This window comes from Protopterus annectens, chromosome 4.part0 (genome assembly GCF_019279795.1).
Source record: "Protopterus annectens isolate FY-2018-M chromosome 4.part0, PAN1.0, whole genome shotgun sequence".
NCBI lineage: Eukaryota > Metazoa > Chordata > Ceratodontiformes > Protopteridae > Protopterus > Protopterus annectens.
The window spans coordinates 1,308,142,271-1,308,152,455 of record NC_056733.1 but is presented as its reverse complement, the minus strand read 5'-3'; positions in this window follow the sequence as shown (position 1 = coordinate 1,308,152,455).

The following is a 10,185-nucleotide window of genomic DNA, read 5'->3' as shown; positions in this document are numbered from 1 at the left end:
GTAGGAGCAAGCGGGTGTAAGCCTGTTTGGCTACCGGTATGCGAGTACCATACTGGTGAAGCAATGTAGAGGCTGAGTGCAAGACGCTGTAACCAGAGGTTAGTAATGCTGTGCTTCACGCAAATAAGTGCATACCTGCCTACAAATGTTCTACAGTGCTTTAGTCACCCTGTAGCCAACAGCTGTTGTTGTGGCCATTAACAAAATAATCTGCACTGCCAGGTTGCAAACCTCTGACCCTGCACACTATAGTTGACGTGAGTTCCACTAAGCCATGGCAGATACACATTCAGCTGCTGTGATCACAAACACATCATCCAGCACAGGCATCCAACAGTATAGGAAATGTATAAAATGATGTAGATGTATGTGCGTGTGTATGTACAGATATAATATACACAATAAAGTATACAAAAAGAAAGAGAAGGAAAACAACAGCAACTCCTGTATTATTTTGTGCTGTCATTTTATGTCATATCAAGCTGGGCAGGGGTGAGCAAATCATTGCTTCTCAAACCAGAGGCAGGATACTACCAGTGGGAGTAACATTGTCCACCTGCTAAGTCTACCTTACAAACAATTACAGGGTAGTCCCTGGTGGGACTACCCAAAAAGTGTGGGTTGTTTAGACTTCCGACCAGTACACAAGCCAGGGCAGGTATGTTCAAGGATTACAAGGTTTGGAGAGCCTGATGATGCATGGGTGGAGACAACATACATGTAGGGTCCCTAACGCTGGGGAGAGAGCAATGTGTGGAGGTGTGTTATGGCTGGTATAGCAACTGGAGAATGGATGGCTTGTGTGTATGTGGAACCCGGGTGTAGTGGAGGAACCATGGGTATGAAATATGGATCCAGGCGTGTCAGGGTTGGATGGCCCGGTTCTAATTGACCGCCTTGTGGAGGTCAGTGAGTTTGTTATAAATATATATGCATACACACATACATACATCTATATGTAGAAGTACATTCCCTGTACCACATTTATTCCTTTTGCAGACATAAATAACATGAAAGTGCCCCTACAAACCTCAACAGTAGAAAGAATAATAGGTTGTGCATAACCATACCTGTAATAGGTTTATAGGTAGGTACTAGGCTATCTGCCAAAGGGCATTTATAAGCCTAGGCAAGGTGTGTCAGCTCACGCCACCCCACTAATCAATTTACTGGGCCTCTGTCAAGCAGAGCTATTGAATTGATCTCAGTATGTCCCAATCTTTGACCCCCCCACCCCCAATTATATTAGGCTTGGGCTAGACTTCTTACATTAACAGGTTGAGAGGTATGATTCTCGTATATGTTTAGTTGTGTTGTTTGGCCTCTAAGGCTCAAGTCATGACTGAATGGAGTCCTGACTCATTGGAACAGTCTGCATACTCGGTTAACAGATGTTAAATAAACAGTTATTCATAGTCCAGTACAGAAAAGATGGTGACCCCCTTCTCTGCACTGTGGCTTATACATCACGACTCAATTTCATGCCAAATGCATGGCCTTACTTAGACTATCATTAAATGGTTGTTTTATATATATATATATATATATATATATATATATATATATATATATATATATATGTCTCTGCGACATTTCCACAATTCTGCTGGGATATAAACTTCCAAGGCAAAATAAGCTTTTGTTTTGTTTCCGTTGGATATTGCAGTACTATAGTATTAGAATTACGAGAAGATAGAGGGAAGGGACGAATCTGAATAATTCAGAGTTGTGTATTTAGTTTTGAAGTTAGTGCTGTTTTCAAAAGAATAAAATGTGAGGACTTTCCCATTATGAAATATTTGAATCATTCCTGTGATTTGCCGGCTACACCAACACCAATCACTAAACCGGTCCTATTTGTAATATAATGTTGCCGAACTCCTGCATCATTGGTTTACATGTGTAATGTGTGCATTATCATATAGTCTTAGTTATCAATTTATTTTTGTGTCTTGTTAACTGGAGTAAAGAAGTAATGAAGTATAGAGTCTAATCTTGAAATAAAGACATGTGTGTCCCAGGTAGGACAAACCAAACACTGGGAATAGTGTCCTATTGGTCACTCATGTCACCAATGTTTGTGGACTAAAAGGTTGGTATGTCTGAGGATACTTGGACTGAGTCAACCCATGGGATGGGTCCAGAGGAATAGGGAGTGGCCAATGTGTAGTAGTGTGGCTTCACCGTGTTTCCAACTGGAGAATGGACGACTGATGTGTCAGTGATGTGTTGAGGTGGGTGTTTGGGGAACTAGGATCTATGGGTATATGGGTATATATGCAAATAAAGCAGCACAGCAATAGTGTAGTGGTTAGAGCACCCGCCGAACGAACAGGCATTCCTGGTTTGAGTCCCACTGCAGCACGTATCATTTTCCATGTGAAAGCTGTATATGAACATATTTGTACATCTTTTTGCAGTAAAACCTATATGATAACATTTAAATATGAACTGGAGTACTGCATGAAATGCACCTGTGAAGTGCCAGTAGTAAGCAGGTTTAAGCACAAATAAGCAGTAGTAAGCATGTTTAAGTGTGTTTGAGTGGGGGTAAGCACTGCTAAAGTCAAGTTACAGTTTCTTATACTCAGCTACCTGCTGAATTGCTTAACCTTTGTAGGCATTGCTTAGCTCTACGCAAACCCGAGCAACCTTGCTTACAACTGCTTAAGAGTGCCTCAATCACTCTGTAGCCAACGCCCCTTGTTCTGCTCAGCAACAAAATAAATGGCCTCTCCAAGGCATGAACCCAGGACACTTCATTCACTATACAAAGTGATTTACCATTAAACTATAGCAGATACACATAACCTGCAGTTTGCACACACATACCCTGCAGCACAATCAGTCAACAGTACAGGTAATGTATTATTATGACACCACATAACCTGTTAATGCAAGAAGTCTGGACAAAGTATGCCACACTGTGGGTACAAATAGGGATATATGTCAACTAACGCTCTGTTACACTCAAATTGTTGCTAGAAACACAGTTATATGTATTAGAACACATATGTAGAAGGAGATGAAGTCTGAAACACAAAAGTGTTGCTGACTTCAATGCTGCGATCATCCATGACAACTGCCAAGTGAACGAGGAACAGGCCAAAATATGAGCTGAACATGCATGGACATATGGACAGATATATCTGTAAATGTAGATAGATAGACAGCTATATGTAGATATATATATTAATGTATGACTCACAAATAATCATAAAGCAGCACTTGTATATAGATACATACATATGTTCATGTGTGTGTGTATGCATATATATATATATGTATATATATATATATATATATATATATATATATACACACACACAGATGGACATATCTATAGATACATACACACACACACGTATATATATATATATATATATATATATATATATAGCCATATGAGATATATATATAGGTACATACACATATACACACACTAAAGGTATCAGTAGCCATACATATATAGAAGTAGTGTAGAAGTACTAGGTGCAAAGTATATCCCTCAGCCACAAGCCCCTTAACTGGCACCTGTGAAATATGTAGTGTGGCAACCATTCCCAGAAATGAGAATACTGACATTAAACATATACCCACCCACAAATCAAAGGACATGACACGACACACAGGTATGCATACATAGATAACCTGTATTCTTGTACTATACAATAATGTATGCCAGTACTGACACCATATAAGGTTTGAAATATGTAATCAGTCATGAATGCAAGGCACACACAAAACAGTAGATGTAAGCAATGTGTATATGACCATAATATGCTCTCTAGGCCAAGGCCTTCAGTTAGTACAACAGTAGAAACAGGATTTGCCTTCAGGATACGTAACAATCAACAATTACAGATGTACTTCAGCAGACTCCAATTACACCCCATAGTCAAGCCCTAGGGGGAAGGTAGCACTTGTGTTAATGTCACAGCATCTTGTACATATCATTGCTTAACCTAACACCTCACTATCACACTGAATGACCCTTGTCTTAACAGTTATATCACCGGAAAGGTGCCATAGCCTAGGTTAATGGCATAGAACCCCCCACCCCCCATAAAAGGCTGTACAAGGGCAAGGAACACTGTGTACCACATACTTACCTCAGAAATGTACAAGGGCACAAATGTGTTCACCAGCTGTTGCCCCCATATATATGGACATGGCCCAATGGATGGTGTGGGAGTCTATGACATGACTGGGATGATAGCAGTAGTGCTAACAGTAAATATTGATAGGCTATTACCTAACAACCCTTCCTGTATCATAGCGGGACAAAGACTGTCATAAATGTGGAGGACAGAGGCAAGAACATAGGGCCATATTTGCATTATTGCTGTTACACACCCTAGAAATTGCTGGTGTTACAGAATTTGTTGCAGCATACCCTTATGCAGGGATACGACATTGAAATACGAATGGATGTAGCCATATACTGATAGCACTCAGCAGACAGAATGCCACAGATATATGTGGGACAATACCTGTGTGGTGCACAGACAAAACCTAACAGCCAATCACCCTGTTATCATACGGATAGGCCCACAGTTGAGAGCTATGCAGAAAGTCAATATTCCATGAAACAGTACAATGTACACAGAAACCCTGTAAGAACAGCAAGATGCATTGCACACAACAACACTACTCACACTGTCGGTAGGTCTGGAACCTTACCCAAATGTGGATATGGCCTGTGTCTGCAGGTTCTGCTGTAAGAGGTATTGATACCTGTTGTCTGTAACACTGATGTCCACACACAGGAAGGATGTCTTCCATACTGTAAAGGTGATGGGACAATGCCCACAGAAGGCAATTTATAGTACAGGGTTGCCATGACAGTGATTATCTGAAGTACTACACAGCAGGCTGCATGCAATTAGTAACTGGTGGAAACTGACTGGTGCAGAGGCCACCACCTGATCATGTGCAATACCAGCAAAAGCATGCTGAAATCTATTCAGACCAGCTCAATCTCTCTACTGGAGAGACTGAGAGAGAGAGAGAGAAAAAGAGAGAAGAAAAAAAAATGTCAAGATGGTTCACAACGCTCAGGGTTGTGTTACAATGGAAACAACATAACAGGTATGTGAAACAGATATGCATTTACTGGCATGTAGTATATGGCATAGATTAATAGGATGTATACTGTGAAAAGATGTATATGTGCCATCAGTACATGTTCCTGTAATGATGTTGTGCTCAACAGCTGCACTGAACAGTAGTATTAGTCCCTGTGAGCAGTGGGACATACCTGTCAAATGTGCGGACCAGTAGTGAATGGTAAGGATGTGACTCATGATATCTGTGTTCTGTAAATTACTGTGGCCAACGGCTGGTGGAGGTATTAATACCACCATGATAGACACATGGGTGAGAGATCACACCATCTGCAGGACAGTCATGTTAGAGTGTAGCATAGCATGCCCACACTGCCATAGCAGTATAATATGCTTGTCCCGTGTCAGTGGCCGGAGACGGTGAACTGCAAACCCGGCCAGGTACAGTCTGCAGCTGTCCCACAATTCCCTGTATAGGGCAGCCACATGGAGGAACTGTGTGCATGCAGACACACATAAACAATGAACCTAGGGCAACCACATACCTGCACACACATCACCAGTAGCCCATAACAATACTCAACCCCCTCACACACACACACATGTTGTCAATTGTATGGCTCAGCCTAAGCCTCTGGCAAACCAACAACACACCCTGTGCATATGATGATACCTGTGCCACTGCCTAACATCTGTAACATTGATGCAGGGACAGGCTAACATGGTTCTGATGCACAGGGTGACTGTACAACACTGTAGCAATGGAATGACGTGTAGCATGTTTTCAGCAGTAAAGTGAAATGCTAATATCTTGGAAGGTGTAGCTGTGCAGCCATGATGCATCCTAGCTTTAATTAACAATGTTGTATTGTTGTCAGCAGTATCTGTTCAGATTGTGTTGTGTTTGTCCATGTGCCATATGGCTGATGGGTGTAGTGGTGTCAGCAGGCCTTCTACAGTGGACACCAGTGAGTGTAGTGGGGGGTACACATGCTATGGCTGGGTACAACATACAGTGCCTTTGGTAGTACAGGTACAGGACTGTACACATGGAGGTATGTCCCCATGCAGGCAACACATCTGTTGCACATGTAATCCCACCAAGACAGCATAGGCACAACCACACAGTGGTATATATGTGGTCTGCAATGTGGATAGCATTGAACATGCTAACAGTAGGTTGTATGTCCCTCTCCCCACTCCACTGCGATCCTCACCTAAGTAACACGCGTTTGCCAATGCCGGTGGCATAGCCCTACCCTTAGGAGGATGTGAGGCACTCAACTACTGTGAATGGTGTAGACAACAACTAACAACCTGATTACATACACTGTACAGTATTACAGACAGCTATGTCGGGGGATAGATGCAACAGTAACTGCAATTATGGCAGTCGTGTCCACAACAGCCACACCCAGTGAGTTATAGCAACCCCAGTAGTGCTGCATACCTCAACAGTGTGGAGGAGGGCATTGATACATCTATGACCTGTGAAGGACTGTATGCCCACGGGATGGCACCTGTGGTATGTTGGCATATGCCAAGAAGTCCTGGTGGAAACATATCCTATGAACAAAGGTAGATCCCGTAACAACTACACACATTCCTACAAGCGGGATGGTGTACAAAAGCTTGCTATGATGTTGATCCAAAACAAAGTAGTACAATATGCAGTTCTGTTCTGTATAAAGCAACATATACTGACTGTTTGCAGATGACTAGGAGCAGTCACTGAATCCACAAATTATTTAGTCATCCTGCAGAAAGGTCTATCACAAATAAATAAGTGGTGCCATAATCAGTCTGAAACTAAATGTCAAAAATGCATTACTGTATCCTTTGGGAAGTCACCTACCACATTGACAATACAATACAACCCTAGGAGATGACCCAACTGTTCAGCATTTGGGAACTTACATGGATAGTGACCTAACTTTCGATCAGCATGCATCCACTGTCATAAGAAAGCCCTTTTATAGTGTGCAGTTTATAAACAAAGGGATTGCATATAGATCTAGAGACATTACACCAGTCATGTATCTCTCCAGACACATGCAACAACTGTAACACCCATAGATATACCTTACTAAAAGGATACAAAGCCTCATCAATATATTCTACATGGACTGACTCAAAGCCCTGTCACTATACTAGATATCCTAAAAAAGACTGCCAAGAGGTGATCTGTGCCTGGAATAAAAGGTCATTTCCACTGTATATATGTTCATAGGTTGGTACTAGGCTATCGGCCCTAGGGCCTATACAAGCCTAGCCATAACAATTCCCTGGATATTTCTTCCCACAATATTTACTTCTCTGGACCTCTGTCTAGCAGGGCGACTGACATGATCCCCGGGGTGAATTTCCTATCTTAATATTTTCCAATATGTAAGGTGTAGTGAGAATCTTGGGGCATGGTGGGGGATTTGTAGCAAGCTACAATTTGGATTGCAGTCTTACCTAGTGTTAGTTGCACCTGGAGAATTTCAGATGCATTGTGTTTGGCAACTATCCTGGAGGTGTGAATATCCTTGGTGACTATGGACACTTCTCCACCTTTAGTGTTTCGGTCTTGGTTTTGTGGCCGAAAAGTGTGGCAAGAGTTGTAGCCTGGTATTGCAGGGGTGCTCTCTGGAGCCTTGAACTAAGTCTCAGTTACTGCACAGATACACATGTTCTCCATTTTTAGGAGTGCCTCGAGAGAGTGCATTTTGAGGTTTAGACTTCTAGCACTGAGTAGCATTAACTTCAGATTTTGCATGCTTGTATCTGTTACGGTGGTGGTTTTGTCCTTTGAACCTTGCCTAAAAAAGGCACTATAGGGGTGGCAAAAGCTTTAGCCAGTAACCTGAATCCCAGGGGTGACAGGTGCAGACCATCTCTGGCAAAGCATTGTGGTTTGTCAATCATGTCTTCCCAGGCAGACAGATACTGGATCCCCTTTGAATGACACCAGAAGCTTAGCCAATTATTGAAGTCAATCATTTTGTCCTTATACTGTGGTATCATTCTGGGTGAAGGCAGGATGCTACTCAGGGCTAGGGTCATACCTGCCTGGGCCACATGATCCGAGAGCTCTTCCATGTCTCTCTTCATGTAGTCCAGGAAGGTACGTCTCAAGTCATTCACTCCAGCATGGACAATGACAAAGTCGTATTTGTACTTGTTGTGGAGTGACTTGAGTGCATGCGTTATGTGGCGGATCCTGGCACCCGATAAGGAAGCAGACTGTAATTTTCTCCTTGTTTAGCCTGGTGAGTGGGACATCAGTGTGCCTGACTATACCTATGACTAAAGTGTTGGGTACATTGTCTTGCCTTAGGGGCTGTTGTTGGGTGGCACACTGGTGTTGTGAGTTATGTGCCACTTTGGTTGTCACTGGTGTTTGTTTGTGTTTCAGCTTCTGAGGTCCATGTTGCTTGGGCAGGTTGATGTTAAAAGCCTCCGCATATGTGGGTTTAGTGTTGCTATGTGTGGGTGTTGATGGTGTGGGTTTTGAAGGGCTATAAGTTGCTTGAGGTGTAGTGCAGGTGTTAACCTTCTCCTCTTGACTATCTAGCACAATCTTGGCCGGAGAGAGCTTTGCTTCCAGTTTGGCTATGTAAGTGCATCTCTCGCAGGTTGTAGTGTTGGGTGGTAGGAGGAGAGGGTTGTCTGTGTACATGAGGCAGTTGCCGCATTGCCCCAGTATGCCTAGATTCACCAGGTGGACAGGAGAAATCACCAGAAGCTGACCCTTGGACATGCCTGTTTAGGTGCTTTTTTTGTAAAGTATAAGAGCTATTTTCCCTTACCTTTGCAAGGTACTTTGCAATTATAGGCTGTTTAGTGCCTACGATTAAATTTCTCCTTATTGACAAGGAGAGTTGAGTGATTGTATCAGTTTCAGGCTTCCCAGTGCTTTCCAGCAGGTTCTAGAGCAAGTGCTAGTCACAGGGGTTCCGATTTTAGTGCTACTACTAAGAAACCGCTAGTTCTAAGGGAAAATTTGAAGAGCACACTTACTGGCACCTGGAATAGTTTAACTGTAGACTTGTGGTGCTGCAAGATGCGAAAAATGTGCGAACATGCGTTTTTAAGCCAGAAAGTTGAAGGGGATAGAAATCAGCCCAAAAAGGCTACTAAAATTACAATTTCAGAGCTGGAAACCACTCCTCTAGTGTTAGATAGGCAGTACAATGCTCACCAGTCCCACTGGTAAGCAGTAGGACTTCCCTCTACCACAGCAAGGTCTGGATAGCTCTGAACACAGAAAATAAAGTCCTGAGAAAAGCAAAACCTGGGATGTGGACTGGCTAGGAAAGGTGGGAAACGAGCAAATATATATATATAAAATAATACCTCCTAACAGTCATAGAAACAACCCATCAGTCAACAGCATGTAAACTGCCTTATTTAGGGACAGCATGTATGTCATACATGCAGTCTCCTAATATTGGCAAAAGTCATCACCTTTGGATAGCAATATTCTTCAAAAATGGTAGCCCTCAAGCACAACAACACAACAGAAATCTCAGAATTATGCATTTAAGGAAAGACAAGACTTCTCTCTAAACCTGTACAATAATTCAAGCTCCATTATCACACCCCTACAATAAACAAGCACAAGCACACCTTGAGTATAGCATACATTTCTACTCAGCCATTCACCAATATGCAGTACCATGTAATTTTCTGACAGTTTTTTTTTTTACACAGCACCACCTTCTAGCAAATATTCCATTCTGTTATCTACCTAACTTAGTTGCCAAGAAGCCTTCATGTCAAACAAATGTGTGTCTGAAAAACAGAAATGAGGTGGCCCTCATTCCTGGTAGTAGCACAGTGAAGAATGACAATACAACTAGGTGACATGATTTTCGGTGCCCATCTCATTTCTTGCAGGTAACTAAAGAAATGTGCAAAATCATAGCAACAGGGCTTTGTATTTCATTCTCTGTTATTTCTACACCATTTCACAAACAGAGGTTCAATCTAAAGAGTATTTTATTTACTGGTTTTATTCCTATTGCTTCTAGATTCAAAACATTACAAATATCTAAGAAAAGGTAATCTTCTGTAGAAATGTTTTGTATCAGCAGTTAATATAATCTAATAAAATACTCAGAATGTGTATGCT